At 40.2% G+C, this 12910-nt stretch overlaps 1 long non-coding RNA gene across 1 annotated transcript in view; it reads right to left on the reverse strand.

Annotated features, from left to right (window-relative positions):
• The window catches only part of LOC129429037 (uncharacterized), a 164327-nt gene extending 151631 nt beyond the window's left edge, over positions 1 to 12696 (reverse strand). Inside the window, exon 1 of the long non-coding RNA XR_012359099.1 lies at positions 12591 to 12696. This is a non-coding gene — a long non-coding RNA (uncharacterized lncRNA). The remainder of the gene's footprint in view (positions 1 to 12590) is intronic.
• Positions 12697 to 12910: the final 214 nt, after the last annotated feature.

A 12910-nucleotide genomic window follows, 5' to 3' on the forward strand; every position in this document is an offset into this window, starting at 1 on the left:
GATAACACGTGGGGTCATGTAAACGCGTAAATCGGTTTTCTTTAATCTGGGAAACCCCATAAACGGCGTAAGCAAAAACCGATCGGCACCGGTAGTTTTTTGCTCACTACGCCAATTTCGAGTGGCATGTAAACACCTTAAAGGGGTCATATGATGAAAATGTTAGCATTGCCACTTTGTAGGTTTGAGCAAAAATGTTTCTCTCTCTTTCAGAGTTCAGATTAAGGAGGCGGTATTATTCTAATAAGATATCCTTATGACATCATAATGAAAGCCAAATTTCAATGACCTGTTTTTGCTCACACCCACAAAGTGGCAATGCTAACATTTTCATCATATGACCCCTTTAACCGGCTTTCTCACGGTTTTGTCCATGTGCGCATGTCTCCGCGTATAAAGGATAAAAGTCACCCGCAGAAAGTAACGCATAAAAGTCTCCGCTCGACTAAAGCAGTTGGCAGAGAAACTGTTAAAATAGCAGCTCATGTTACATTTACAGGTTCTGCAGACACGAGAAGAGATACAACAGTACAGCTTAAAGGGGACATATTATGAAAATCTGACTTTTTCCATGTTTAAGTGCTATAATTGTGTCCCCAGTGCTTCTATCAATCTAGAAAATGTTAAAAAGATCAACCCAATAACTTAGTTTTGGTAAACCATTTTCTGCAAGCATGTGAAAAATAGGTCATTGTAATTTGGCCCTTATTGTGATGTCAGAATAAGGTAATACCGCCCACTTTATCTGCACTATCCAACCACAGCACAACCATTTAGTATGGAGAGAAAAAGAGAGATAAAATATTTCACAGCACAATTGAGTTTCAATTGCAACAAACCACCATCATTGTGATCAGTGGTTGCACTTCATCCGCTCATTTGCATTTTAAATGACACACCCAAAACGGCACACTTTTGCTCAGACCTATTTTAGACTTAGTTTACATCTTTAAAAAAATCTCATAATATGTCCCCTTTAAAGGGGTCATATGATGAAAATGTTGGCATTGCCACTTTGTGGGTGTGAGCAAAAACAGGTCATTGAAATTTGGCTTTCATTATGATGTCATAAGGATATCTTATTAGAATAATACCGCCTCCTTAATCTGAACTCTGAAAGAGAGAGAAAAGAAGGACTTGACAGCACAATTGAGTTTGAATTACAACAAACCACCATCATTGTGATCAGTGTTTGCACTTTATCCGCTCATTTGCATTTTAAAAAACACACCCAAAACGACACATTTTTGGACTTGACAGCACAATAGAGTTTCAATTACAATAAACTAGGGATGCACCGAATCCAGGATTCGGTTTCGGATTCGGCCGAATACTGGGCTTTTTGGCGGGGTTCGGGTTCGGCCGAATCCTAGATTTTTTTTCCACCGAACCGAACCCTAGGCTTGCGCTACGCTTGTCGACGTCACGCAGCCGTTGATTACACAAATCGGGTGCTGACGTGGAGATGAGCTTTTTCTTTCGGTCAGCTGGACACACCAAAACTTTTAAACACCGCTGAAAACGCCTTGAGGACCCCAAATGCCAGCTGTTTTTCAGCCGAGCGCTTGGTAGCTGTGATGCTTCAGCTGTGAGCCGGTTGGTTGCTGTGGTAATGTCCCGCCCCTCCTCCACTGTAATTGGACGGCCGTGTGAAGACTGACATTGACGAGCGGAGCTTCTCACTCAAAGTTAAATATAGTTTTCAGCGCGGAGCTGCTTGCTTATTGGAAAAACGAGCGTGTCGCAACACATCGCTTTCATTATGCATAGGCTTATGGTAATTGTCAAAAAAGTTTTTCCAACTTGTCATCCTGGCATAATGTACAGTTAAAATTAAATAAAATGAAAAATACACTGCTGTGGACGTTTTTTACTTCATTAATGTGTTTTACTGTGTTGGAATAAGGATGCGAGTAGGATTCGGTATTCGGTTTCGGATTCGGCCGAATCTTAAACGGTGGATTCGGGATTCGGCCGAACCTAAAAAATCTGGATTCGGTGCATCCCTACAATAAACCACCATCATTGTGATCAGTGTTTGCACTTCCTCCGCTCATTTGCATTTTAAAAAACACACCCACTCCGACACATTTTTGCTCAAACCTACAAAGTGGCAATGCTAACATTTTCATCATATGACCCCTTTAAGACAGATATGCCGTCGGCTTTTTGAACGACTATTGTGTATTATAGGTGGTGACGTCACTGCCTGCGAGAAAACTGATAATTCTGGAAGTCTTATGTAAATGCAGTTGTCTGCATAGCCGGCTGGTTGATTTGCATGTAAACGCATGAAAACAAGTTTCTGTAATAAGCAGATTTTTGATAGTTATCCGCTTATTCTGTGCATGTAAACGTACTCACTGCCTTAGATAAAATCAACTGAAAAGACATCTCTCTTATTACAAAACAGGTTCCTTTAGTTGGGTGGGTTGACTCTTGTTTTGCCTTTGAGGTCTTTGCAACAGAATTTTTTTTAAAATTTTTTATTTTTTTTATTTAAAGTTTTAAAGTTCCATTAACAAACACAGAACATAAATAAACAACAAACAGCAGACAGCAAGGATACACACACACAACAAACAAAAAACATCTGAATTGCCTCATCAACCACCATAACAGAATTGCAACATGGTCTCTTCTTTACCATAACAAATATAACACACAAAGTTATAGCAGGCAGAAAAAATAAAGAGTCAAGAGTCCAACTAAAACAACCAATGATCACAACAATGGTGACTTAAATGAAACATCTGAACCTAAGTTAATAAATAACTCTACAAGTAAGATGTAAGATGTAAAATGCTTCAAGTGTTACTTTTTTAACACCCTGTAGTGTGGATCTATATAAACATTAAGCAGTGTTAATGTTAATTTAACTCTGGGGATTTTGCAGTCTACATTGGCTCCACCAAGAAATGTTTATTTATTTTTTATAGTTGTTGTGGTTCTGCTGGTATTTTGTCTTTATTCTCTTCTTGTTTATATTTCTTTAGTGATTCTGTTTATTAACAGCAGGTGTTTATCATTAATGGTCAATCATCACTTCGTTCATCTCTTCATTATCTAATTAACTTCATCACTTCTTCAACCCAACCACACCCATACTTGACTTTGGTTTAGTACACATGGGCTTTATATTATACAGAAGGTTCATGTGGGCTAAGTCAGATGGGGCCAGCATGAAACCCGGGTGCAAGACCAGCTTGGGGCTCATATTGCAAGCCCATATGGGGCCTACATTTGCCCCACCAAGCACTGCTGGCTGGGATGTTTGTTTGATGTTTATTAAGAAGTTCACAAAAACCCACAAGGTCAATATGCGTTTATTTCACTTTTATACAGATGTGCGATTGTGTTGTCTGTTCCCGACCGTGCCAATCAAACGCTGATTCGGCAGACCACACCTGATGAAACACTTAAGGTGTTTTCGACTTCATGCGGCGCTGCGCAGACCGATCGGCGGCTGACATGAAGCAGTGCATTCCGGTTAGTATTTTTGTCCGACTTCAGCTGGCGCTGGAGGCACGGGACTGTGTCATATGGTTCTTAAGTACCGTGAGAGCGATTTGAGATCAGCCAACCTGATTGGTTGGTGTCCTGAAACAGGCCAATCAGGATGCTCTCTGTCTTACATGCGCTAAATGAGGCAAACACGCACACAGACGCAAGGTCTCACTCTCTGCCGTGCGCGCGCTTAATTTCATATTTACATAGCTTTTCGAAAACCGGGACATTCAGTGTCCCGGGAGAGTTGATACATTTCCCGGGACAGGTTATTAAAAAGAAGGACAATCCCGGTAAAACCGGGACAGGTGGCAACCCTATTTGACACAGGCACAAATTAATTTAGTTATTTTACACTGGCAACAACCATTTGTTAGTATGCCATACACAGGACACTTCATTTAACAAATAAGGAAATACCCAGATAGCAATTACATTTGGCCCGGATCCGTTTTAAGCCCCTTGCCTCCATTTCTATCTTAGAGATGTTTCTGATTGTGAACCAGATCCGTGCCAGATAGAGGTTTCAGCTTAAACATCTAACTGCCATCAGTTCAGTATTTATATCATTTTAAAGATCTGGCCAAGATCTCTTTTCCCATAGGTAACCGAAAGGCGTTAGCTGTGTCTGAGACTGATTTGATCCAGATCTGCAATACGAATCTGAGCTGATACTGATGATCAGAGGTGTAAAATCCATGTGCCAGGAGTAAAAGTCCTCCCCAGTATTTTGTTCCAATCACCTGGATTTGCTTATTAGCACAGTTTTTCAGCAGGAGGTGACCTCCTGACTCGTTGGTGTTTTAAGCCCTCAACAAAGCCTTGAAGGCAGCGCTGCCTGGAAGGCACTCCCCGTCCCCCGAGCGTTTCAGCCAATCACAGCACTGGTGCAAGATATTGAGCCTTCCACCAGCTTCTGGCAGTATGAGCTCACCGTTGGTCAGGTGAGTAGCGCAGATATGGTAAGATAGGGATGTGATTGTGTTTGAATTCAGCTTGAAATGTTTCGAGTGTTTAAGGGACGTGTTACAACATTTTCACGTGTCTGTGGCACAAATTTTTTGTGGCAGTTTCACGTATTGATTGCTCAATTGTTTTTCCTATTTTCTTACCATTGTTGCTCGTGATTGGGATTAGAACAATGTTCTGTTACATAAAATGACATCCTCACCTTAACCCCAACTTCTGGGTTATTCTGATAAAAAATAAACCAATGCTTAAAATGACATCCGCATTTATGGCAAACGCAACCTTATCCTTGCACGATAACATTTTAAAAATCAGACGAAAGCCACAAATCTAAGCCCCAAGCAACAATGGTAAGAAAATAGAAAAACAATTGCACAACCACTACATGAAACTGGCACGAAAAAAAAATGTGCCACAGACACGCGAAAACGCGGCAACGCGTCCCTTAAAGGGGTCATAGTGTGAAAATCAGACTTTTTCCATTTTTAAGTGCTATAATTGGGTCCCCAGTGCTTCTATCAACCTAGAAAATGTAATCAAGATTAACCCAGTAACTTTGTTTGGGTAAGCCATTTTCTGCAAGCGTGTGAAAAACTAGGTCGTTCAGATTTTGCCTGTTTTGTGAGGTAGGTAGTAAGGCGAATTACAATAATACCGCCTCCTTCATCCGCAATATCCAACCACAGCACCGCCACAGCGCAGAGAGAAAGAGAGAAAGGAAAAAGTACTTGACAGCACAATTGAGCTTCAACTACAACAAATCACCATCACCGTGATCAGTGTCCGCACTTCATCCGCCCACCCGCACTCCAAACGACACACCCAAAAATGGCTCACTTTTGCTCAGGCCTACAAATGATCAATTTTTACATGCTATAATAAATTTGCTGTGGAGTATTTTGAGCTAAAACTTCACATACACACTCTGGGGACAGCAAAGATTTATTTTACATCTTAAAAATATGTCATAATATGACCCCTTTAAACACTCGAAACATTTTTTTGTTGTTGTTTTAACATCTGTTTGACAACTACATGAGCTTTTAGGCTCATCATTGTCAATAACTATAAGCTGGTCTATTTAATAAATAAATCGAATATAGATAAACACCACATAAACAATAAGAAATTAATAAAATATATCAAGCCACCATGTCACATATCTGCTGTGTGTGGAAGGACTTACTTCTTTTTTTACAGATAACTTCTCCAGCCTTTGAAAAACTCCTCTCACAAAAACCCACAAGGTCAATATGCGTTTATTTCACTTTTATACAGATGTGCGATTGTGTTGTCTGTTCCCGACCGTGCCAATCAAACGCTGATTCGGCAGACCACACCTGATGAAACACTTAAGGTGTTTTCGACTTCATGCGGCGCTGCGCAGACCGATCGGCGGCTGACATGAAGCAGTGCATTCCGGTTAGTATTTTTGTCCGACTTCAGCTGGCGCTGCAGGCACGTGACTGTGTCATATGGTTCTTAAGTACCGCGAGAGCGATTCGAGATCAGCCGCCTGAGTTAGCCAGGGCAGTTCGCGAAGAGGAGCTGCACGGGCTGTAATGACGACACAGCTGTTTCACCATTGGTCGATTCACCACATGACAACAATCACGTGTGTATTTTCACGCCCTCAGTTCAACAAATGCTCACAAATATGTATTTTTATAACAGTTAAAGCTCTTTTCATGTAGTCGCGATGTTATATTGTGTCATGTTCATCAAAATAAAATGGATAAAAAACGTAGACCCCACAACATTGGTATTTAAATCATATCTGCTTATTTTGAACTTTATTCTTGTAAAAACAGATGCTGTAAGCCTCTACAGTTCCACTCATGCTCATACACGGACATTCAAAACAGTATAATTCACTTTTTATGAAGTTTACATCTTACAAATCATGTTTAATGCGATTAAGCAAGCAAACGGCACGTGATCAGCCATGCCTGACGTAAATGCAGCAAACTACGGGAACCACAGCGCGTCCGACTTCACGTCTCCGTTTTCAGCTCCTCCCCGCCTGCACGCGGCTAATCTCGCCGATCGGTTACATCCAGCCACAGCCGATGTCGAACACACCTTTAGTGAAAAACTTTGCGGCTTCGTTTGGTCATGGTCACGTGACATGGGTGTTTTGAATCCCGCTTCGGATCAGTGTTTCGACACATCTGCGCTTCGGGATCTCGCAAAGCTTCGGAACGACTGTTTCGCGTCAGCCATCCCTAGCATTTTTACATGTCCGTGGCGCCACTTTCTTTTTCGTGCCAGTTTCAGTATTGGTTACTCAATTTTTTCCTTATTTCAAACCATTGTTGCGTAGGATTGGGGTTAGATTTGTGTTTTTTGTCTGATTTTTAAACTGTTTTCGCATGAGGATAAAATTGGGTTTGGCATAATGCGTATGTCATTTTAAGCATTGGTTATACGATTTTTGTCAGAATTTTAAACTGTTTTCGCTTAAGGTTAGAGTTGGGTTAGGGTGAGGATGTCATTTTATGTAAGAGAAAGTTGTTCTAATCCCAGGTGACAATTGTAAGATATTAAGAAAAAAATTGAATAACCAACATGTGAAACCGGCACAAAAAAGAAAGCCGCGCCACAGACATGTGAAAACGTAGAAACACGTCACTTAAATGCTCAAAACATTTTGAGCTGAATTCAAACACAGTCACATTCCTATCTTACCATATCTGCGCTACTCACCTGACCAACGGTGAGCTCAAACTGCCAGAAGCTGGCGGAAGGCTCGATATCTTACACCAGTGCTGTGATTGGCTGAAACACTTGGGGCACGGGGAGTGCCTTCCAGGCAGCGCTGCCTTGAAGGCTACGTTAAGGGCCCAAAACACCAACGAATCAGGAGGTCACCTCCAGCTGAAAACTTGTGCTAATTAGCAAATCCAGGTGATTGGAACAAAATACTGGAGAGGACTTTTACTCATGGCACATTTTACACCTCTGTCCGCAACAACCCCGAAAAACAGACCAGAAACGGCTTCGGCCTGCTGTGCGTTTGGACTCAGGAACGACTCCGGCTCTATCGTTTTGCGGTTCCGGTCCTGGGGCCGTATTCACAAAGAATTTTAAGGCTAAAAGTAGCTCCTAACGGGCGAATTTAGGAGCAACTCCTAAAAATAATGGGCGTGTCACTCCTAACTTTAGGACTCCTAATTTTTTTCACTAAAAGTAATTCACGAAGCATTTTAGCCCTAAAAGTAGCACCTAAGTCTGGGACAGCTTAAAAGAAGTCGAGAGGACTCCTAACTCACTAAGACCTATTCACAAAGGATCTTAAAATGCCTTAGGTGCTGATCCTTCTTAACATGGACAGTTTCACCAACTCAAAAGCATTGCCTAGACTTAAAAGCACACTTTAATGTAAGCATATTTTTATGACATTTGTTTCATAATTCATTACATTCTTGACAAGCAGGAAGTTTTTAGAATTACATGAAACAATAATGATATTAAATATTTAATATTGTATGCCAACCTGTTGCCATGCTTGCCCGTTTAAAGGCTGCAATCTCAACCCTTGACTGCGATTGTAATGCATACCACCGCCTCTCGCAGTCGTCCGGGGTCCGCGACACAAGCGGGAATGCTGCATTGATCTGCAAATAAATCCTCTCCCAGTGATACGCGGGGTTGATCCGAAATGAGCGTGTGCCTGCGGTTATGAGTCATCCAAAAATATTTTTCATGATATTCGGGTCGCGGTCGGTCGGGTCATTTGAAATAAAAATGCCAGTTAACTATTTTAAACAATTACTACTTAAAAAATGCGGGCCAGGGAGCGGGTCCGGTATATTTATTTTGTATTTTTTGTGGTCCGAGTTGCGGGCGGGTTAGTTGAAAACGTTGGTCGGGTGCCGGTTGTTTTGTACAGTACATTGACCCGCGCATCACTGTCTCCCAAGCTTAGTTTTGCTTGATATCTCAGTGCCGAATTTCCCTTTTATTATGTTTCTTTTTTCCAGCACCAACTGGGACAGCAGCAATAACTGATCCTGCATCCAGTTGGGCTTTCTTTTCCGTTTTGGCGAGTTCATAATCCACCGTCATTTATTTATTAGGCTTCTTCAATATATAGGCAACATATCTTGCTTTAAGTAGTCTATTTAGGCTAATAGGATGTAAATTAATCCAGCAAGTGTTAATGCAATGTCGTTTTTTATTATTAGGCAAATGGCGGTTTTCATTTGGGTATTATACCTTAATTTAATTTCATTCACGACTTTTCTTTTATATATGCATTTCGATGGCATTACAATTTTTATTTTGTGAAGGACACAGACATATTTCGATGTAATTCCATGATTTGGTGCATGTTATGTTCCGCATGACAGCCCTGTCATCTAACAACCAATCACCATGGTCATTGCGAGGCAGCTCGTGCATGAGAATTGACGTCATCCGTAGCAACGAAGACTCACTCTTAGTTTAAGAGTTATATTTTTTCCTTACTAAAAGTAGGTCTGAAAGGCGTTGTGAATAACTTTTAAGAGAAAACTCCTAGCTAAAATCTTTTAGTGCGATTTAGGAGTACTCTTAGTGGTAAGATAAAATTCTTTGTGAATACGGCCCCTGTTCCCTTACAGCATCCAGTGGCTATCTGGGTATGTAAGTTAGAGGGAGTTTGTCATCTAATTTATCTCAAGGATTTTGTGAGATTCGCACCAGCTTGTAGAACCCTTTAACTGTATTATCAACACTAGGAAGACACAGTGTTAATTAAATGGAATGTATTAACAAAAGATAAACAAGAATAACTAAAAACACTACTAAATGATACTAAAATACTAAGTAATAGAAAATGATAGAAACTAAAATGCAAAGAATAGAAAATTGAACTGATTGAGTTGAATTTATGACAGAATGTTTTCTGTGTCTGGTAAGATGACAACCTTATTTTAATTAAAGAATTATCTGCTAAACATTCAATATTGAAAATCATATATGTTGCTGATAGAATACACCAATGCCATGGTTTCAGGAAAGATTTGGTTGGGTTATATTTCAGTCTGTTCGGTCGAATGAGCTGTCCGGTGGTGGCCCGTCAGCCACATGTCAGGCTTTCCGTGCTGCAATGGGGAAAGAGTCAGGTTCAGTTCAACAGCCTTGAACACAAAGTGCTGTGAAAATGCTGATCTCCAAGAAGCACCCTAGAGGATTCTAGCGATCTGGAACACGCAGACGCGATCCGGTAGACGGTGCAGAAGGTCCTTAAAGGGGTCATAGCGTGAAAATCAGACTTTTTCCATTTTTAAGTGCTATAATTGGGTCCCCAGTGCTTCTATCAACCTAGAAAATGTCATCAAGATTAACCCAGTAACTTTGTTTGGGTAAGCCATTTTCTGTAAGCGTGTGGAAAATTAGGTTGTTCAGATTTTGCCTGTTTTGTGAGGTAGGTAGTAAGGCGAATTACAATAATACCGCCCCCTTTATCTGCAATATCCAACCACAGCACTGCCATAGTGCAGAGAGAAAGAGAGAAAGGAAAAAGTACTTGACAGCACAATTGAGTTTCAATTACAACAAACCACCATCATTGTGATCAGTGTTTGCACTTCATCCGCTCATTTGCATTTTAAACGACACACCCAAAAACGGCTCACTTTTTCTCAGGCCTACAAATTATCAATTTTTACATGCTATAATAAATTAGCTGTGGAGTATTTTGAGCTAAAACTTCACATACACACTCTGGGGACAGCAAAGATTTATTTTGCATCTTAAAAATATGTCATAATATGACCCCTTTAACAAATCTGGAACACGCAGATGAAAGGCCTCTTGAAGTGTAGGTTTGCTCTTCTGAGCTTCACCTTGTTGCAGACGTAGGTTATTGCCTTTCTGGACTTGAGGCTTGAAACGTGGTGTGATCCGCTCAGTCTCTGGACGCACGGGCCAGAGACTCAGAACATGTGGTCTCTGTTGTCGAACTCAGAACGAGGAGCTGTAAAATCTCAAAGAGAGATTCACAAACTTGGTTGGTTTTACGATGATCTGTTATTGTCTCTCTCAGTGGGAAGTTGGGTCCTCTGTTGAGCAATGTGGGTTGTCCAGTTTCAGTCTCTTAGCATTTTGTAACGGGAACAATTATTCTCGTCTAGTAAGGGATTAAATTAGTGCTGCCCTGGAAGACTGAGTAACGAAAGGATCTTTGTCCCCGCACCCAGTGCTTTTAGTCTCTGTACACACTAGAGTATGTATGCTGTTTCCTACCTTATGGGTGAACGCCCCTACAGACCGACAAGGGTAGGCTTCATTTAGTTTAACGTCACGAGAAAGCCTTCTGAAGTAAATGTGTATGTGATACAGAATTATATATATAAAATTCACATAATCCTCCCTCCCCAGGTCTATTAAGGTAAGTGAGACGCCCTTACTCCCTGACAGACTTCACTTAAAGATTACGATTACACTTCAGGTAAGTATAAAGAAATATAAATTTAGTTTATTTCCTGTATAATTTCTCAAACAAGAAATTATTTGTAATGACTCAATAAGAATGAAAACAACAAAGAAAAATAAATAAAAAGTTACATAAACAAGTGTATTGTGTGAATTTCTTGGTACTGTCACCCAATCACTTTCAACGTATTCACTATAGGGAATGTTAATGTACGTCACCGCAGTGTTGCATTATGGGACGTGGGCGCCATGTTTAGAGGCACCGACGACCGCTATGCCATTTAATTCTGGGCATGTTAAGCTAAAACTAGTTAAATTTGAAGAAAAACGGAAGATATCGAGAAGTTGAAAGAACAAGCGAAGGGACCCTATCGGGAGAAACTAAATGCTACTGCCAAAAAACTTTATTTGGACAAATAAACAACATAGATCCATATGATTTAGCAGCCCAAGACTGGATTACGGACCTCCGCTTACATATCTGGTCAATTACCTTGTTTTTGCAGGACTTTATTTACACTTTGCAGGAGTTTAAGAGCTATAAATCCCTTCAAGCTTATAGTAAAGTGACACTTCTTCTTTTGGAGTCTTATGGTTGGCAAACCAGCTATTTACTGACAATGTGTTAATACCTACGTACCTTAATGATTCTATAAAATAATTTCTCCGTTGTATTCTGCGCGATGAATCAACACATGTTCAAAAGATGGCACTTCTGTTTTGGCCAAGTTATTTAAAAACAAACAAAATGCTAAATATGTAGCTAACGTTGTTATTTAAAGAGTCACAAGCAGTGGGTTTGAGCAGTTGCATTTAATAAAAAATATGTGTTACAATCGTCAAAATTGTCTAAATATTTATTTTTATAACTCATGTGTTTAGGGTGATCAGAAATGAATGAATGAATCAATCAATAACTTACATTTACAAGTTAGTTTGACAGTGTTAGCATAAAAACAAGACAATTTAAGTGGTTCTGCTTTTATTAATCACAAATTACTGAATGACTGAAAATGCAGCGAACACACTCTCGCTGATGCAGGGATTTTTTGTTGAAAAGTAAACGTTTTTCTCCTGATTACAGCATGCAAACCACGCGATCCGGCGTCTTTTCGTCAGCTCCTGCACCGGCTTCCTTTGTTTTTTCCACGAATAAAAGCTGGAAAAACGTATTCCGTTGTTCAGTTTCCTCCCTGAACGATCGCGTGACTTGCTTGATCGAGCAGTACTGACCAAACATATCGAAGTTTATTAAAATCTCGACAGAAAATACAAAAACAACCTCCAATACATTAACTCAAATACAGCGGGATAGGACGCGTGCCTGCAAAGATGGCGGATTACACATAATCCAACACAGCGTGACGTCAACTCCACATTCCCTATAGAGTCAATCACTTTAAAAGTGATAACCAACAACACTTACAATCTCCCTTTTAGCTGTAACTTTACTTATAACTTTACTTTGAATTAAATGACACCACTTAATTTACCTTTTGAAACACAATCACATTCAAAAACAGTGAGAAAATAACAGCTTCAATGAGCATTCACAATTTCACACCCAAAACACTGGTGAATGTCCCTGTTAAATGTTCAACCACAGTTCACTCTAAGTTTTATAACCCAACTTTAAGGTTTTAACTGTACCGTTCATCAAACCACAATGTCCCAAAAGAACAAATAGGAAATACCAGTCTGTAGAATGATGCGTGGAAATACGTTGTCTTGAAGTAGCGTGCGTTGAAATTAACTCGAGAGATGTAACTTAGTTGCCTCTTCCAGTCGCAATATCAATATCAGATGAATCACACAGATGAATTACAAACGAACCACCCTCGAGATGAATCAGCTGAGATGTAGTTTGGATGGCAGGGTAAACTCAAACTCAAATCTTCTCAAAACAGTGCTTTATATCACGATTATATACAGCAGCCGCTGTCTCACGTGTAACGACACGTGTTAACCACAAAATAAAACGACGTGATCCGTCCGGACCAAAAACGTCACTTCA

Source organism: Misgurnus anguillicaudatus, chromosome 19 (genome assembly GCF_027580225.2).
Source record: "Misgurnus anguillicaudatus chromosome 19, ASM2758022v2, whole genome shotgun sequence".
In the NCBI taxonomy this organism is placed as follows: domain Eukaryota; kingdom Metazoa; phylum Chordata; class Actinopteri; order Cypriniformes; family Cobitidae; genus Misgurnus; species Misgurnus anguillicaudatus.